This window comes from Mauremys mutica, chromosome 7 (genome assembly GCF_020497125.1).
Source record: "Mauremys mutica isolate MM-2020 ecotype Southern chromosome 7, ASM2049712v1, whole genome shotgun sequence".
Taxonomy (NCBI): Eukaryota; Metazoa; Chordata; order Testudines; family Geoemydidae; genus Mauremys; species Mauremys mutica.
In genome coordinates, this window is record NC_059078.1 from 75702415 (window position 1) to 75722808 (window position 20394).

General features: G+C 41.1%; 1 pseudogene; it reads right to left on the reverse strand.

Annotated features, from left to right (window-relative positions):
* Positions 1–1306: 1306 nt before the first annotated feature.
* On the reverse strand, positions 1307–19396 carry LOC123373752 (annotated as a pseudogene).
* Positions 19397–20394: the final 998 nt, after the last annotated feature.

A 20394-nucleotide genomic window follows, 5' to 3' on the forward strand; every position in this document is an offset into this window, starting at 1 on the left:
CGCGCCTGCCGGGGACCGAGAACACCAGCACCCGCAGCCTGCAGCTCCGGAGTTCTCTGTCCCCAGCAGGTGCGGGCGCCGGCTTCTCTCCCCTGCTGGGCACTAGGCGGGCCCTGCACCTGCTGGGGACAGAAAACACCAGCTCCCGCAGCCCCAGAGTTCTGTCCCCAGCAGGCGTGGGGCCATGGCTTCTCTCCAGCTTAAGCCACGGCCCCACACCTGCCAGGGACAGAGAATACCGGCACCCGCAGCCTGCAGCCCCAGAGAAGCTGGAGAGAAGCCACAGCCCCGTGCCTGCCAGGGACAGAGAACACCGGCACCCGCAGCCTGCAGCCCCAGAGTTCTCTATCCCCGGCAGGCATGGGGCCACGGCTTCTCTCCGCTGCTGGGCACTAGGCAGGCGCACATAAATGCCCTGGCGAGTGCCATGGCGCCTGTGGGCACCGCGTTGGGGACCACTGGCATAGATAAAGGCGTGAATAATATCTCACCACTCCCTTTTCACTGTAGTGATGTTAATTTGCTTACTGGATGAGACTATATGAAGATTAATGTTTTAAAGCAGAAAAAAATCAAAGCTACACCCAGAGCTGGAGACCAAGCACTTTGCAGAAACAACTCCATTGTCTTCCTGCTTTCTCCCCAACCTCCAAAATCTCCATTCACCTCTCCCCATCTTTTAATTATTTTAGAAGGCTCTCTCTCTCTCTCTCCTCCCCCCCCCCCCCAAGCAACTTCAAGCCTATGCCCCATATATTATGGAAGGAGAAATGTTTTTCAAGTTTCTTAATTAAGAAAATTGCAATATGGTAGCTCATCAAATCCCCATAATAGACACAGGGCTCCTTTACTTAATCACTGAACAAATCACCTGTCACCTGGCAAGGGACACTGAACTGTTAAGTATCCTGAATTTCTTTAAGGATGTCCCATGATTTGTTGTTGCCTAGTGCAGCCTTCAGTATTGTCTGGTGTACAGCCTATTCCTTTTGATCAGCACTTGCAGAAGAGAATAGAGGCATGGAGAATTAGAGTTTGTGGTCTAAGAAGAAAAAATGTCAGAAAGAAGATGGGGGACTGAGAAAGGAAAGACACAAGATGAGAAGGCAAAGCATCTGTGAAAGACAACTAGCAGAACTGTACACCATTGAAAATTTAACCTAGTTGATCTGGTTCTCAGGAAAGGGGAAACAAGTGAAGACTACAGCAGATTCATCTATCTTGCCCTCTGCAAAGAGCCTAATTAACCTCAAAATTAGAAATGAAGCCATTAATTTATTTAAAAGATTTTTATTTTTTTCCCACTTAAGTTGTACTTTATGTCTTTACAAAAAGAAGTCCCGGATTCTGGTTGCTTCAATCCAGGAAATGTAAGCAGAAGTCCTCGTAAAGACACTGGGTTTGTTCTCCACTTTGCATCCAATAGGCCCAAAGCTAACTACACCATGGACTTCCCACTTTTCTCTTCTAATCTGGCAAACCAGTGGTCCACCTGAATCCCCCTGAAAGAAACAACCATTAGATGGGACTTGGAATTGCAGGAAATTGCTATATATGCCAATGACTTTGTGCTCTTTAATAGCTCTATTAACAAACAGAACAAATCAGAGTTTTTGCATGCTACATAATGCATAAAACACTCCTAGATCTATTTTTAATGGGTGTCATTAAGATATAGAAAAGGATGTAGAGCTCCCCTGGAGATCTTAGCTCTGAGGCATCTTGCAGTAAGGTCTCCACTTACAAGAAGTGAGGAAAGCACCATGTTTTAGCACAAGGGTTCTCAGACTTTTGTACTGGTGACCCCTTTCACATAGAAAGCCTCTGGGTGCGACCCCCCCTTATACATGAAAAACACTTTTTTATATATTTAACACCATTATAAATGCTAGAGGCAAAGCAGGGTTTGGGGTGGAGGCTGATAGCTCGTGACCCCACATGTAATAACCTTGCAACCCCCTGAGGGGTCCCATCCCCCAGTTTGAGAACCCCTGTTTTAGCAGGATACTCTTGATGAGATTTAGCTGTCAGTTAGAGTCCTCTTTAGGATTACCTATACTGCACATGGGCCACAGGAACAGCATTTTCTGCCAAGCACATAAGGATATTAGATGCAGACTGAGTCAGCTCCTTGTTCTTTAAAGCTGTCTAATCATTTATTGGATTAAGAAAGTGGATGATTCAAAGATGTAGTAACAGTATACAGTGTGTTTCATCTCTTAAACCATAGGTCTGGATCAAGGCTAGGTTGGTCATTACTAACATCTGATGAGTGTTCAGTGGCCCACATGAAGTGAATTAGTGGTCTTGATCCGATTCCTACTAGAAAAATGTACAGATCACAAAAACCATTTCAGCTGACACTAATATGCCCTATGGTTGGGCAGTCATAGCAGAGAGGTCAAGGACTGCATAGGCCAGGGGTGGGTAAACTTTTTGGCCCAAGGGCCACGTCTGGGTGGGTAAATTACATGCAGGGCCATGAATGTAGGGCTGGGGTAGGGGGTTGGGGGGCAGGAGGGAGTGCAGGGTGTGGGAGGGGGTGCAGTGTGCAGGAAGGGGCTCCGGGCAAAGGATTGGGGCAGAGGAGGGGTGCGGAGTGTACGAGCAGGCTCAAGGAAGGGGGTTGGGGGAAGAGGAAGGGTGTGGGGTGTACAAGGGGGCTCAGGGCAGGGGTGCAGGGAGGAGTGTAGGAAGGGGCTAAAGGCATGGTGTTGGGGTGCAGGAAGGGTGCGGGGTGTGGCAGGGTGCTCAGGGCAGGGGGTTGGGGTGAAGCAGGGGTGCGAGGTGCTGCAGGGGGTTGGGGTGCAGGCAGAGTGCGGCAAGGGGCTCAGGGCAGGGAGTTCGGGTGCAGGAGGGGTTCGGGCTCCACCCCGGTGCCACTTACCTGGAGCAACTCTGGGGTAGCAGCAGCGTGCATCGGGGCCAGGGCAGGCTCCCTGCCTGCCTGCCCTGGCCCTGCGCTGCTCCCGGAAGCAGACAGCACCATGTTCCTGCAGCCCCTGGGGGAAGGGGGAGGCAGAGGACTCCATGCGCTGCCCCCGCCTGTGGGTACCTCCGCTGAAGCTCTCATTGGCCGCAGGAGCTTCAGGGGAGGTACCCACAGGAAAGGGCAGCGTGCAGAGCCCTCTGCGCCCCCATCCCCAGGGGCTGCAGGGACATGGTGCCAGTTGCTTCCGGGAGCGGTGTGGGGCCTGCGGTGCCACGGGGGTGGCAATCCCGCGGTGCCATGGGGGTAGCCATCCCGTGGACCGGATCCAAAGCTCTGATGGGCCACATCCGGCCCATGGGCCTTAGTTTGCCCACCCCCGGCATAAGTCAATGAGACAATTACTTTAGTAATTCTTGAAAGGATGCATCCAGAGAGGGTAAAGGGCATGTTGACAGTAGTGTGTAGGGAAGTTTCCACTACAGCTGCTTGTGCTGTAGCTGATCTGTGGGAAGTACAAAGAACTTCCGGATCCAGGGCTACCAATCAGTCACTTTTCACAAGCACTAAAAATTAACACTCCCCAAGTCTGTCCACATCCAAAAATAAAATATTTTTTTAATTCCCCTGAATAATGCCTGACCAAAAATCATCATAAAATATATGAAATAATATATTCCTAGAAATTACCTTGGAATTGGTACATATCTTTCACTCATTATAATACAAAGATGGAAAAGTTAAATACCTTTAATTAGACTAATCAAAAAGTGATAATACACAAACTTTTGACAAGAGATTCCTTTGCAGCAGTTTTGGGCATTTTTAGCAACCTTTTCTCTAAGGATATGTACAGCTATGAACATTTTTCCATATACTGCAATAGGCTTAAAATAATCTCTTCCCGATTCTCACTCCCACTCCTTCCTCCCCCCACCCGCCCTTTGCTACTATTGAGATCAGGATACAGGACTAATGCTTAAAATCAGGGCTACTCCCTGTAATTTGAGGCCTCTGGCAATCCTATGCCACTGCTTTAAAACTCTCTCTCTCCAACTGGATGAGGAATGTCCGAACTTTGTCCTACTAAGTACTATGTTTAATCATCTTAATTGCTTTTAACAGAGAAGCTTGCTACTGATTTAATGATGCCAATTTTCTTTTGAGAAAACAGTTGTAATGTCTCCTCAGTAAATAAGTGTATTTAACAGGCAAAAAAAACCAATAATAAACAGACTTTATCCTGAACATGGGAGTACGCCCCTTGAAACTACATATCCTAGCATGCAGTATGGACCCTTGCATATGGAGATGTATAATCTTCACAGGCCACACACACTTCTCTGTAAAGACAGGGGCAGCAACAGGCCATTTTTTAGAAAGCTACAAACTACGTTACCTATCCTGTACTGAACAGCCTGATGTTTTCATTCATAGTCGGAATTAACAGCTGATTTTTGTACCTGACAAGCAGCAGGAGGCTCCCCAGTGTCCCTGAATCCAGCACAGAGCATTGACTGCCGAACTCTGTCTCCCCAGAACTTCTTTAGGCGACATGTACTGTAATCTATGACTGGTAACTTGGCCTGGTTCAAAACCTCAGACAAAGCCAGGTTTTCTTTCCCACCTTAAATAGATAAAATAGATGAGAAAAGGGAACATGAAAAACATTTCCGTTCTAAATATGAACATTTCAAGTGACATGGAATGCAATTTAACAGTATTCATGTACAAGTTACAAGAACTTGGGTCTACCACGTTCCAGATGAAAAGATTCCTACCATTCTACTTTTGTTTCTGATTTGTTAATTCTGATTTTTTTTGTTTGTTTTAAATAGTCAAAGGTGTGTGTGTCTATTCCACAAGTATAGTCAACTATGAAACTGCATTTTCCCACAATCTATTGTCACAGTTTGCAGCTGGGAAAAAGGATCCAACTATTCCTTCATCCCTGGGCAGGTCATGGTATGTTGGCAGGGCAGTAGAGGGAGGTTTGCACTGCTGCTGTCCATGTTATCTGTTTTGCAGATAAGAAGACATCAGTCTCCGGGACTAAAGAGTCTGGCACTTTTCGTGGGCATTAGTTAGAATATAAGCTCTTTGGGGCAAGGACTGTATCACAGATGTTTGTACAGTGCTTAACACAATGGGGCTGTAATACAGATTGGAACCTCAAATGTGCTACCCACATATAAAATAAATAAATACATATGTACATTAACATGAAAACAGGGAAGAACCTCTGAATAAAATCTGAATGGTTGTTGAAAGATTTAGCTGTGCAAGTATTCAGACATGTGGTAGCACGGGCACTAACTGTTACCATATGCCACATACACTCTTTGGGGCAGGGCTTGTTCTGTGTTTATACAGTAGCTAGGGTTCTTGTCCTTGACTGGGACTCCTAGGTGCTATGGTTATAACATTTAAAAGAATAAGTCAGTCACCTGTTTCAAGAAGTGCTGTTATACTAGGTACTTGCACTTCAGAAGCAATGGAAGCTATTTGGTTTTCTTGTGCCTCAGCACATAGGAAGGCATCCTGCCTATATTGTTAGGTGCTTTTAAAAGAATCCTTCTCTATATCATTGGAATTTCAAAGAGTAACTGGCTAAAAGTTGGTCTCTGACAGGCATGCACCTTCCACAGACTGATGAAGTCTAACCTCTGAACTCATGCTATGAGAAGCACTCAGAAGTACCTCTTGTGTCCCCCCATCCAGTCACCCAACAGAATTGTCCTGGACGTAGAGTGCTGTCTCTCTTGGGCAGGCAGGCATAGCGAATAAAATGGTTTGTTATAATGTCTTCTACAGGCTTGACCAAGGCAATGTCATAATCCAGCTCGTTTAGGTGAGGGTAGCGGAAACGCTCATGCCGATAAATTTGCTTCACCCTGTAGACGCGCTCTGTGGATTCGGTACGATTAAGGTTATGCTTGCCCAGGAGAATTCGCCAATTTGCTGCATCTTCTACCTTTCCTCTAAAAAATTAAAACAACATATGGTCTCATTATGTTGAACCTAATGCCCTCTTTTTAATGATTTTTTTCCACCTGATTATTATGTGCAATACTCCCCACACTCACATAATTGACCAGATGGCTGTTTACCCCAAACTTGCATGACAGTTATATCAAATGTTGTGAGTTTAAAATTACATTGTTTAGAAGTGCAAAATGGTAGCCTGCTGAAATGAGCGAAGGTGTATTTATGATGAAAAATGAGATCCTGCCATAAAAGTAGATTAGAAATTAGTTTAAAGGGTTCTGCTGACACCATAAATGTAAAGAGCAGCTTGCCTAGTATTAACAGCAGCAAAGATACAGTTTGACTCTTCACTGCAGGAGGAAACAATACATCATTATTTATAGCAGGCCTCCATATACAGTGGGAATAAACATATTATAGATGCTTAGGGGGTATCTATAAAATACAACAATAAAAAGCAGGTTTAGAGGCTTAGTGCATTTGTCCTTCACCTTTGGACATCGCACATGAATGTATAACAAGGTTTTGCATCAAAGATTCAGTACCATTTCTAGTTGACTGGGAAAAAGGAATGAATTTTATACATTTCTTTGAGGTAAAATGCATTTCTCCTGAGTAAATGTGCTTTATACCAGAAACTTCGGCTCTGATCCAGCAAAGTATTATTTGGGACTATTCCTGTGCTTAAAGATAGATACATGCTTAAGTACCTTGCTGAGTTGAGGCCTAAATGAGAATTGGGGAGAATGGAATTCATTCCCTCACTGCTCTAATTATGGGCAGGACATAGGACTTGTAGCTTTACATGGGATTTCTAGCTACTGAATCTGTCAAGCTTTGCCACTGTGCAGCTTAAGTGGCATGACGAGCTTTACACAGGGTCTTCGCAATAGGGTGAATTTTAATCTTACGCCAAATTACAAACTGGCAAGGAAGTTGGCCAGATATTTTTCAGAAAGTTTGAAGTTTTCTTAATTAGACTTATTGAATAGTTGGAATTACTTATTGTTGAACAAGATCAATTGCATTAGTTTCTATTGTTACTTGTTTTACACTGTATTTCACCTGCATAGTTTCTCTATACTGTATAAACTAAAAACTACATTACAATTATTTTAAAAGGGGAGTTACCAAATGTGTGACACATTCACAGATTATCATGCATGGTACAAGAAAAGGAACACTAAATACAAAGAAAGTTTACCAAGTACCGAAAATAACTGTTCTGTATCATTATATGAAAGAATAATAGTGGTTTTTTGTTTGTTCAAAAACAAGTGTGGAATATTGATCGCAGAAGGTAAGACATTTTAAGAACTGGTTAAACCCATATATTTGTTTGATTTTATTCCTTCTTGCAATGGTATATTTCTCAATCCAAGTAATAAAACTAGAAGTTCTTTTGACCTCATTTATATGCTTTCTTTCAAAATATTTTCCTAAGCAATACCCCATGGTTATCATCTTTTGCATTTTGATGAATTTTTCTTTTGCTATTAACACCCTAATTTCTAGGTTATGTTCCCCAGTTTATATTCCTGAGGGAATTCTGCCCCACTGCGCAATGCCGAATTTTGCAGAAATTAACGTGTGCACAGAATTTCCTTTGCCCCACAGAAATGGGCTGCAGTGCTGCTAGCCACCACTAGGGGCTGCTGGACCAGGCAGAGCCCAGCTCATACATAGAAGACACTGCTAGAAGGTACCTGGCAATTGCAGTTCCCAGCATGCCCTGAGGGATGGAGAGGGCGGTGCGCAGGAAACTCCGTGAAAACCTGGGACAGAGCATCAGGCTGTTTCTCCCTCTGGATCCCTGGGCTCTAGGGGGTAGGGAGGCAGGTGTCTGGGCTAGGGGGACACACAGCTGGGTTCTGGGGAGGAGGGGGTTTGGATGTATTGGCAGGGGGGGCTGTGGCTATGCTCTGAGTGGGAGGGATTGTGGATTACCGCCCCCACCCCGTCAGCTGGGCTCTGGTGGGTGGGTGGGGAAGGGGACAGAAACAGGAACTGGGTTGTCATAGGGTTTCTTTACTCGTGGGGGAATTTTTGTGTGTCTGTATTGTTACAGACATACCTGCTGACAGGTATTTTGAAATAAATTATCAAAATAATTGAAACTGGCATGATTATGTAGTGTTATTTTGACAAATAAAATTTGCAGAATTTTAAAATATTGTGTGCAAAACCACCCCACTATTGTGCACAATTTCCTCTGATCAATTTCTATCAATCTTTCTGATGTGTCTCTTTTCATGGTGGCTCTGAGTCATAATGGCTGAAGTACAGAATACATCTAATACTGCACTTAATTCTCCTTTTAGTGGTAATAAGTTTACAAAAATATATTCCATAACCTCCAAGAACTCAAGCAAAAACTGCAAATGTAAAACTCACTTCTGGAAGCAGTGGGCAGCAGTGAGAACCCAGCTTTTGTGAATGAGAGTCCCTCCACAAACATGAATAAATTTGCTATTTGTTCTAGTCCAAACCTAGAAAGAAAAATAAAGTTAGAAAATAATAGAAATTTATGTCAGAGGAGGTTTCATTCTTGGGCATATGAAAGGAATGGATGAACTAATGGTGGTGTAACAGTGCCCTCTACTGAGCAATATGTGTTACTAGCTGTTGTGGAAGAAATCTATTTATCCCAGCATTCTTTTTTCTGCGCGTAAAATGATGCTAAAGAATTGTTAAGAAAGACCTGTCTGCTAATGCCATTGTGAAATAAAGATGGGGTAGTGAAAACCACTGTTAACTAATAAGCAATAATTATGGAGATATTTGTATGTCCAGACTGCCAAGCCCTCATTATTATGTTTTACTACTGTAATTTGGTCTTTTCTAGCATTGAGGCCAGCCCTATTGCCCCACCCCTCAAGTCTATTCAAAACATTGTTGCAAGGATCATTTACCTTGTTTGTTGTTCTCATCACATCTCCCTCCTCTTTGCATCTCCCTATTGGTTCCTCTTCCAACATTGCAGTAAACACATGGAGGGTAACAACATTAATGTGGAAGACAAGGATGGAAGAATCTTGCACTGAAGACTCCTTTGTGTTTTGTTTGTGAATCCTAACACAGCCAATTATCTCTCATTTTATTTAAATCATAGGATATTATGTTACTTTTAACTTAATTTGCCCGTGCATGTTATCCATTTCCACGTCCAAATTATCAGATGTCAGCCACACTTCAATTATTGATTCTTTATATATACATCCCATTCTCTTCTCTGACTGAGATTTCTCCTGCAGAAATATACTTTGATGGCCAAGAAAAATGTATCAGTAGTGGAAAGTAGAGGACTATCTGAGTTAGAGGTTCTGGAGAAACCAGTTTAAAAAACTCTATCAGGATGAATGAGAATAATTCAGTCACATACCAATCTACTTTGTTTAGATACAAAACAGATGATATTACTAATGATGAAAATGTGTTGCTGTCTTGAAGTTCTGTATTTTCACCAATGTCATACAGATATACCCTCCAACCCTCGTCTTCCTATTTCATCCTTTTTGCCTGCGTCTGTAACCAAGTCTTCATTATTTTCTAGGGAATTATTTTCCCATGAAGCTGCTATACAATTCTTGGTTTTAAAATTTATTTTGAAAGTGGCTAGTCTTCCTACTATTAAATATACAGGGCCGTTAAAGAGAGTAAAGAAAATTTACTAGTTGGTTTGAGGGGGATTGGGGTGGCTAAAACCTAAATTAAATGTGCTTTTTGGAAAGTATACTTCAGTTCAGGTTTGATGGCTACCTACTGTAGCTCACAAATATTTTACAACCATAAGAAACTCCTTATATTATATAAATAGTTCTTAGACCACAATTCCTTTATTAAAAGCTATGTGAAAAGTATACTTTATCTATACATACATTTTACCATTGACTTCAATAGGAGAAGCATGTGGCACAATATAGCGACACAAGTTACATTCGCTTGCTTGGTTGCACACACACTCTTAAATGAATTATTGACTTCAATAAAAATGTTGTATTGACGAAGAACAGCTAGGTTTGGTCCTCTGTCTAAAGGTCATTGTTACCTGTAATGAGACTTGCCAAGGCCACGAATGTGGCCTTACTTCGTTGCCCGATATAATCCTCTCCACTGTGTTTGGTTGAAAATATGGAACACCACAGTTTGTTGGCCAATCTAAAATATACAGATAAATAAAGGAAGTCTGCAAGATCATATTCTAACAGTAGTAGGCTGATTCTGGAATGATGGAGCATACAACTCAAACATGCAGAGAATTTGGAAAAATGGGGTAAAATGACAATTATTAACAATGTGCTGTATTCACCAGCCTTGTATTCATATTACTCTTTTTTGTACAATTATGCATGCATGTATAGGAATAGTAAAAAAGTTAGTGGATTTTAAAACTTCAAATAGATCAATAAATACATGCAAGAGTTTATTGTGGGAGCTTATTAGTTTATACACCCACACCTGCTATTTTCAAATGTCTATGACTACTTTGCTTTTGGGCCACAATTCCTTTTGCTTCTTAATTTACAGATGATTGTTTCTCTGGAATGTGTGATCACTTTCTGTTTGACTACTTTGGAGATATCTTATTTTCAGATGTTTTACTGGTTTTGTTACACATATCATTAATTGGACACATTCTTTTGAATTTGCACTCAGATACCTCAAACTGCATCTCTCAGAAACTTCATATTTAGCATGGATGCACCCAGAAATAGGGACAAATGCCCTTGACAGGTTTGAAGCAATGTGAATTAAAAGTACAAAGTTGGGTGTTTAAAAATAGCCCACCCTACATCAGGAGCCTGATCCTCCAATCTCTAGTCACACAATTGGTTCCATTGTGTAAATCAGGTGCATCCCTCAGACAATCTTGCCAGGTGTCAGTGCCGCCATTGGAGTCTCCAAGACTTCCCTTTTAAAATGGGGCTTTCAAAATATTAACAGAAATGGCAACTTCTGACCTAGGAGCAGAAGAAAATGACTTATTTGGGCTTTTAGGTGGGGTTGCTGAACACTTGACCAAAGAAAGAAATCCCCATGGAACCCAAATAGCTCCTTCTAATTTGACCCGAGGTGCCCATTTCACCTCATGGTATTAATTATTATTATTATTATTATATGGTGGTTGTTTTTTTGCCAGTTTCTAGAGAGCAGCCATTAGGGTTTGGTATCATTAACAGCCAACAGTGTTATGGCACTAATAAAGTCATATTTATAGTAGATATCTTGCAGATCGGGAGAAAGGCGAACATTTGGCAACAGAGAGCACTATTAAGCAGGAAAGGAACGAGCTTATCAAACAAGTTTAAGCGTGTGCACAGGATCTGCTGAATTAAAATCCACTGGCTAATGGCATTAGCCTGTTTAATAGTTTTTTTGAAAAAACAGAGATCATGTAGTGTCAACTTACCGATGTTCAGGAATTTGGGATGACGTGCATTCTGGAGTGAAGATGCTTGTGCTAAAGAAAGCACTAACAGCAGCATAAGCAAACTGTCTATAATCATTGCCAAGAACTTGATCAGACGAGTAAAGAAGAGAGACTGAATTTTTGTACTGCAGCACAAGTGTCATTACTGAACATGACACTGGAGGGACAGGACCATAAACGCCACTGCTTGTTGTTACTTTCATGATAAATACAGTAAAACAATGCAGGACAGATCAAAACACCAAGGTCTGGATGGTTCTGCCTGTGGTTAGCATTCTTGTTATGCCTGGCTTTGGGAGGGTGGTTCTCATCAGCAGTTTTACACTGGAAGGTACAAACAAAATGGGTGTTTCTGCAAGGTACTGTTGTATGTTTAGGAAATTTTGGTCCAACATCCACTTTATGATTAATGATTTACAAGCTCAAATTAAGGAAGCCATTGAATTTTTATTACTTGATAAAAATGAGTGGCAGATCCAACCACTGAGCAGCAGATGGGGCTAGGGAACCTATTTTCTATGAAGTAACACAAACGCACTTTAATTCATTGAAAGCTCTTGACCCAGATTCATTAAATGATGCTACCTTTAACCACATAGGGGACAAAATCTCTTCTTATGAGGCTGAACAGCTTGCAACACCATGTGGTTAATTGTTGCTGGGGTTGCTTTTTTGCCTGTAAGAAAACAGTATGTGGTTGGAAGAGGGTTAAGATTTGTTGGCATCATTTCCTCATTCGTGTTTATTCCCTTTCTTTTTAAAATTCCCTTGAAATGTTGTTTGAGCAATGTATTCTGTCATATATGGAAGGCTGATAATAAAATAGATGGCATCTGTTTAGGTCACATATTAGTTGGGATTAATGCTTCTAAAGACTTACAGACTGCAGCTTAGTACTCTGCTATCTGAATGCATTGACCCTTCTGCATGTGATGACTGTAAGCTCAAGACCCAGCATTTCTAGAGCTTTAGAGAGGCAGAAACTATACATTTGAACAACTGCAGCAAAGCCTTTGAGTGTGTTTCTTGATCTGATACAGACAAAAGTTAAATGTGTGACGAGATTGGACATCCAGCACTTCCCCGGAGAGGATATTCCACAGTCTAACAGCTCTAACCATAAGAAAGATTTTTCTGATATTCAACGTAAGTTTTTCTTTTCTTAATTAAATCCCGTTATTCTTTGGGGTTTTCTTTTCCTAACGGGGGCTTCAGTTCTGCAAGCCCATGTCAGACCTGAAAGGGGGTGACAGGAAGAGGAAATGAACCAGTTGTACAGTACTCCCCAATGGCAGTTGCAATCTCTCTAGGCCAGGAGGCAGAATCTCTCATTTTATAAAGTAGTGGTGATGGTGAAGAGAACATTCATTCATTCTTAAAACAACCAGTGTCTTTAGCTGCAAGACTGACATTTCATCTTTCCAAATGAGAAAAACACATAGATCTTGTTCATCTACAAATTACACTCTCCATGCAAAATGAACACACATCCTGTTACCTTTCTGCCCCATTGCAGAGCTAGCCTATTTAGAATCTCCAGTTCAACACGGGGGCTAGACAACACTACTCATTTTCATTGTCTGTAGTGATACAAGGGTGTGCGGTAGTTACAGGCATATTGAAAAAACAAGGGCTCTGCCCAGAGGCACTTACAATCACCAATTTCTTATCCTCAAATGGCTAGATGGATGTAGCAACATGAACTACTAAGGGGGTGAGACTTTGAAAAGATGTGGGTCAGACATTGGTTTTTAATTGATCCCTTCATTTCAAAACTATTTTACTGAAGAAAGTGAAAAAAAATGTAATTTATAAACCAAATAAAACCCCATCATCTCTATCTTCCTACCCAAGAAAGCAGGACATAAATGACTGGTGTTATGAAGAGTTCTGTATGGTTATTTAGCCCACACTGTAAGGGTTTACTTCCATCTAATAAACCATTCTTCTCCTACTCCTTTTTTCCAATTAACAATTCTACTTAACACTAATATAGGATTTTTTATTTTCAAAGAACTTTGAAACTATGAATTAATCACCTCAACATGGCTGCAAGGAACAGTTACAAGTATTACCTTCACAGCTGGGAGAACTCATGAGAGCAGCGTCTTGCCCAAGTCACAGAGAATGTAAGGGTCACTTCTAAGACTAGAACTCGGGAATTTCTGGCTCCCAATCTTGTAGTAAGACTGAGGGTGTGTCTATACTACAAAATTGGGTCGAATTTATAGAAGCTGATTTTTTAGGAAGCGATTTTATACAGTCGATTATGTGTGTCCCCACTAAGCTCATTAAGTTGGCGGAGTGCGTTCACAGTACCGAGGCTAGCGCTGACTTTCGGAGCGTTGCACTGTTAATGCATCTCACAACTCAGTTGTTTTCGAAGTGTAGACCTGTCCAAAGTACATATTGGATTTCAAGTGCCTGAAGGTGCACTGACTTCATCGGAGCTATGCCAATTTACACCAGCCATGAATCTGGCTCTAAGTTTGTAACTCCTATTAATGTTTCCTGCTTTTTATTTCTCCTTCAGAGAACAGAACTCTCAACTCAGATGCACTGGCCAGGTAGACAGGAAAAGCCCCACGAACTTTTGAATTTCATTTCCTGTTTGGGCAGTGTGGCAAGCTGATCAGCACAGGTGACCATGAGAGTGCTGTCCAGAGTGGTCACAATGGAGCACTCTGGAATAGCTCCTGGAGGCCAATACCGTTGAATTGCGTCCACACTACCCCAAATTCAACCCAGCGATGTCGATTTCAGTGCTAATTCCCTTGTCGGGGAGGAGTACAGAAATCGATTTTAAGAGCCCTTTAAGTCGACAAAAATGGCTTTGTCGTGTGGACGGGTTCAGGGTTAAATCGATCTAACGCTGCTAAATTCGACCTAAACTCATAGTGTAGACCACGGCTAAGTAAATCTTAGCTGGACCCTCCCCAAAATTGTTTTTCCTACAAAGAACTACATGACTGTTCTAATTTTAACAAGGAACAACCTTCTGCCCCACCAAGGACCCCTTACCTCACCACGGTTACTGGCAGATCACTATTTCCTTGGATTTACAAAAAAGCTAAATAATTGTCTGAGAAAGATGTTTTGTACTTGGGTCTGTCACCACAGAAGTGATTCTTTCTTATTGCTTCAGATTATAAGAGGGGCAGGAAGAAATGCCTCCCCAAACACATACGGCTTTGAACAACTGGCTAGTTGCCTTATAGCGAGTAGGGACTCTTTTCCTCTGAAGCACCAGCCATTAGCCACACTAGGAGGCAGAATACCATGTTCTATTGAATTCGTTGCCAGTTTGCATTCTTTCACATGAAGGCAAGTGGAGCCTCTGGGGATGAAATTTTTCATCTTGGAGTCCTGGAAGTTACACATGCAGATCCTAGTGCACCAACATCAAAGTATATGGTTTATAATCCCAGAGCCAGATTTAAAAAAATCAACCGGCATATTTTTTATTTTTATGATTTTAGCAAGTGCTGGTGTTATTTGTTGTCTCTCAAAAAAACTGGAGCCTGGTTAGTGCTCATGAAAGTCTTGGAGATCAAAGAACTCCAACCAAGAACAGGTACCGCACAGATGGTTATTTTGCAACGTTCTTCTTCACTGCCGAGACCAATGCATCTCTAATACTGATCTTCAGGGGCCACTTTCAATAGGTGAGAGAGGGGCTAATTCAGTTCTTGGCCTCTTCTCCAAGACTGGAAACAGCAGATTTAATGATATTGATACTTGTTTATTAGTAACTGGACTAAGATAACTCATTTCACACACACTACCTAATAAACACCCACAACAGGTAATACCTATTCTCAGTCAACACCAATTTGGGCTAGATCTGAACCAGTGACCTAGAAGGGAACAGCTTTGTAACTTACACTTTAAGCAAGCTGTGAGCCATCCAGAATCCATGTGTTCAGATACTAGCTGATCCTTCCAGTGCTAAGTTACCATTCTCTAAAATTTATTAATTAGCCACTATTACTTTGTGACATGGGGCTATCTTGATAGTTCCAACATGCCCTTCTCCCCAGCATCTAGACAGGTCAGCACCAATTGTTATCCAGAATAGCATCTTCTGGTTTTTGGAACATAAATTTGGTGCCAATTCTCTTTCAAAAGCTGTTAGTTAAATTTTAAATACAGACAAGCCTGAATCTACAGCATTCCAAGTCATTAGAACTCAGAAGTCAAAAACTACAATTCTGTCTCTGATAAATCTAACCCCAGTTCCATGAACATTCACAACAATAATTTTGTACAGTGGTCAAAAACTGAAAAGATTCAATTAATGTGTTACCTGACAGGCATTTAGATTCAAAATATCAAAAGTAACTGTCTGAAGGCCACATCCAAAGTGAACCCAAAATTTTGTGCTATGATGCCTTTAAAAAAAGAGGCAGTTGTCATATTTCATCCACAGAGTTAATATTCAGATGAATATTTTAGTTCTCCTAAATCCCCATTGAAAATCTCTTCTATTTTAATCCTTTCCAAAAGCAAAGGAAATCTGCAGAGGCACACAGTATATTTGTTAACAAGCCACAGTGACTCAATTAGAAGCCTAAAGACCCGAAATGCCCAAAATAAGGGAGCATCTGGTTTTTTTGATTAACAAGACATTGACCTGATTGCCTTGCTGTCCTTCCCCTTCATTTGCTGTTTATTTTTCTCCTACAGTGATAATCGGATATTGGTACTGTAGTAGCAAATCTGTGCCAGTACTATAGGTTTATTCACTGCAGCAGTTTATATAACCTAGTAGTTGTAGTACTAGCTTCTACATTGTATAGCAGCCTACCATAGTTTAAGAGACATTGAGCCTAATTGGTCTCTTCTTCTGCTTATAATTCCCTTCTAATCAATATCAATACTATTTTAAGACTTATTACAATTATTTTGAAAAAAAATTACAGTGATCAGAACTATCCCATTATTTTCAAATGATTTCCCAAAATTCTTGTGTACACACACAAATTTTGGGAAGAGGGGATCCTACAGTTCACATGGCAAATCAATCAGCTGGAAATTTTAACCTTATAGTTTAAGTTGCATTGCATTAAAAGCAAATGAACAGCAACCTGACTTTGGGAACATGTTTCACTCCAGCCAAAGGAGGATACGAGGTTGGTGGAGGGCAAGTTGCCCAGGATGGCCCCTGCACTAGTGTTCTGTTCACATCCAAATGGGCATCCCTGTGACTATATATTTATCACTTCTGCAATTAAAAAAAAAATCACAATTCAATGTAGATGCACATCCAGAAACCACTAAATTACATTTAATGTCAGGAAACCAAACTGACCACTTATAATCTGTAATATAGACACAGTATGACAGACTAGCCTGAGATACTTTTTTGTGTCATGTGTTTGTAAGAAAGAGTTATTCAGGATAAAATTCACATTACATGATTCATTAGGTATCTTTGGTAATATTGTACATTTATGTCTTAGTTACATTGCAAGCACTAAGTCCTTTGGATACTTATGTAATTCATTATAACTACACCTCTACACTGTCCTCGAGAGCCAAAAAATCTTACCGCGTTATAGATGAAACCGCATTATAGTAAACTTGCTTTGATCCGCGCGCAGCCCCGTTCCCCTGGAGCACTGCTTTACCACGTTATATCCGAATTCGTGTTATATCGGGTCGCATTATATCGGGGTAGAGGTGTATATAGACTAATTTAAGTGATGTAGCAGTAGTGTCTTCTATCTATACATTGTCTGTGACATGTGTGATGTATAGAATGAAGTCAGACTAGCAGAATTGAAGTTACTCTGCACATTTATATTACAGATCACTCTTATTCATTAACTATATAGCAATTACAGTGTAATTAATATTATGCCCTTTATATATTACTAAAGTGGTATTTATGGCTCTGTAAAGTCTAAAATGCAATTAAGTTATATTTTTTTTAAAACAGCATACTATTTCCCCAAACAGTTTCAATGTAATAGGATTTTCACTAAAGAATGTAAATTGTATTTTTAAAAAGTTTTCCTAACTGTAAATTATTAAAGTATAAAGTACAATAACATGACCTTAAAAGATCTGTCTTTTAGAAAAAAAGTCTATCATTGTTTGTAATATTATTCCCATCTAATACACAAGGACTGAGGAGTACTATAGTAAACAAAAAAGTAAAGGAGCTACAAATATACAACACTTCTGCTTTCTCGGGATCTCCTTGGAGTTTCTTGTTGAGTTCTCAGGTAATAGATCTCCTTGGAGTTTCTTATTTTATGTCAACTCACAGTTTCCCACCCTATTCTAAAGTGACTGGATTGTCCACACTAGCTGCATTAAGTCTTAAGATTCAATGTTTATTTACAAGACAGTTTAAATGTTGCAGTCATGTAGCTATGTTCACTCCACAACAGTATTGGAACGGGCACAGCAGCTTGGGTGTCTCAGAGAGTGCATCATTGTTCTAAATGGCTTTTTCTTTGCCTCTTTAGCTGGAGGCGACTCCTCAGTACTTTTCTTAGAGAGCTCTATAGGCTCTGTCTGGAATTGTTCTATTTGAATTTCAAGATGTTTTTGAATGGCTAACCCAAGAACTTCTGGGTCCACAGCTGCCCCATATACTTCCCATGTCATCCCTTCATCATCCCATCTCACTTCACGTACAGGAGACTTTGGGGCCTCTTGGTCATATTCTAAATTAACCTCTGGGAACACATGAGGGTGACCTTCAGCTACAACAGATGGGCTTGTGGCCACAGACTTGCATTCCATTGTTGAAATGGTTTGTACCTCTGCATCTTTGCACTCCAGAGGAGATTTCAGTTCTTTGGTTAAGTCATTCATAGAGGTCATAGTCCATGTGTCTTTAGTCTTCATCATCATGTCTGCACATTGCTGGTCATGCAACACAATGTAAGAAGCCTTCATTTCCTGTTGAGCTCTGCTCTGTTGAACGCAGTGCTGAGCATGTGACAGATGCTCCCCAGGAACACTACAGCATTTCAGGATTCGCTTTGCATCCAGACCTGATTCACTAACAGATGACACCAGTTTAGGAAAGGTCATCATATCTGAAGTAGGCAAGGACTGACAGTATCCAGGAGTTACCTGTTCTCTTCCCGATTCACTAACTGAGCATACCAACCTTGGAACGAGTTGAAGAGATGGTATTGGCAAAGAATGGCAATAGGCAGAAACAGTGCCGTCTATCTTCATAGCAGAGTCCTGCCTTGCACTGCAGGGTAGGGTAGTGCTGTTGTGAATTGTCATCACTGTGGGAGAGTATATACTGCTTGACACATTATTGTAAGTCATGCCACCTTGACTAAGCCCAATTGATTGACTGCACATTGTCCTGTTTGGGAAACCACTTCCTGGCGTGTGTGGTCCTAGAACAGCAGTGTGAAATGTTCCAGGATCTGTATAAATGGTAGTGTTATGTGTTATACCACCACTGTCAAAGCTGTTTGTGGGCACTTTTTGGTCTCTATGTGACATGGGAATCTGAGTCACCCGGTTTTGAAAGTTAGGAGTATTTTCATATGTTCCAGAGCCATATCTCGGTCTTTGGAAAGATGTGTTATGCATTGATGTATCAGAACTACTGCTAGAAGAACTTATAATAGAGTGTGTGGCACTGGTTTCCATGTGGGCAACAGAACTCTGCTGCTTGCAACTGCATGTTAGGTCAGAATGGCTTCTTTGGACTGCAGCTTCCAGTCCTTCCATTCTATTCATACTTTGCTGGTGTGTATCACAGACTGAAGAAATGTTCTCAACAGTGCTACTCTTGACATGCATCTTAGTGTCCTTTCCTTCCAGGGATATTGGAGTCTGGTCAACAGTCAGGAAGTGGTTTGTAGTCATAGCTCTGTTCTGCACATTATCACCTGGTGACTGATCACTCGTCGTTCTGACAGCCGATGAACTTTCCACCATTCCAGACTGTATGGAAGACCATTCAGAACTAGGGGTACTTCCCACATCATTCTCGCTCACCTGTGTTTGGCAGACAGTACTACTGAGACTCTTCTTGAGATCTTGCTTGTTGCTCTGTCTTTCATCAGAACTCACTTGCCCAATGCATGCCAGACTCGAGGAGCTCTTAGATAGAGGGTGGCTGTTTAGATTCAGGGGACGGTGGCAAACAGAATTTAGTGTTTCCTGATGGGAATGGGTTTGGACCCGGTGGCTGTTGGCTGCCATGGCAAATAAGAGACCTGCAGGAAGGAAAGAGACTTTAAAAAACAATTCAAGAAGGAATATGTAAGTAGCGATACTCAAGATCAGGAAATACTCATCATCCCTATGGATCCACTGCTTAGGCTTCCCTTGCTTTTTATAGTCAAGAGCATGTGTCTCCAGAGATCAAAATACAAATTCTTTCTTTATCCTCAAGTGGATCAGCTTGTTTTTACCATTAAGATTGTTATACAAAGGATTTTTTCCCCAAATTGGGTTTGTACTTCATGATACAGAATGAGTTTTTACACATTATAAGTAAGTATCAACAATGTCAAGTCTCCCCTGAGTTTACTGAAAAACACTTTTTCCAGTGTCCAGAGACAGGCACTGTGACCGCCCACAACTTAACTGAAGGGGAGGCAGGTTTTTAAACAAAGATGAACACTCAGGAGAAAAGTTATTAGGAACCTAAGTTAAACACGTGGTGTCACAAACAAAAAACAAAAATGTTTTCAACAGTCTGACTAAAAATTCTTTCCTCTCACAGCTGTTCAGCTTTTAGTTCCTTGTGATGTCATAATTTTCACAAATTATCCAGTCATTGAGTCTTAAAGCATAAATTGTATTTAAGTTTCTAAATTGGAAAAAAAAAAAACTCTCTCTCCTCCCTCCCCCAAACAAGCAGAACATCCTTTCAAGCCTTCTTTATATATTGTTTAAAAAAAGTGAAAGAGGAGACTATTTTGCTGCTAGCAGTACACACAAACACACACTGCATATGGTCTAAATTTATCCCTTTCCTGGCGGTTACCTTAACACACTCACAGCCACCCACCCAACCACAATTCAGATTACTACTGGGTTTCCCCTGCTATCT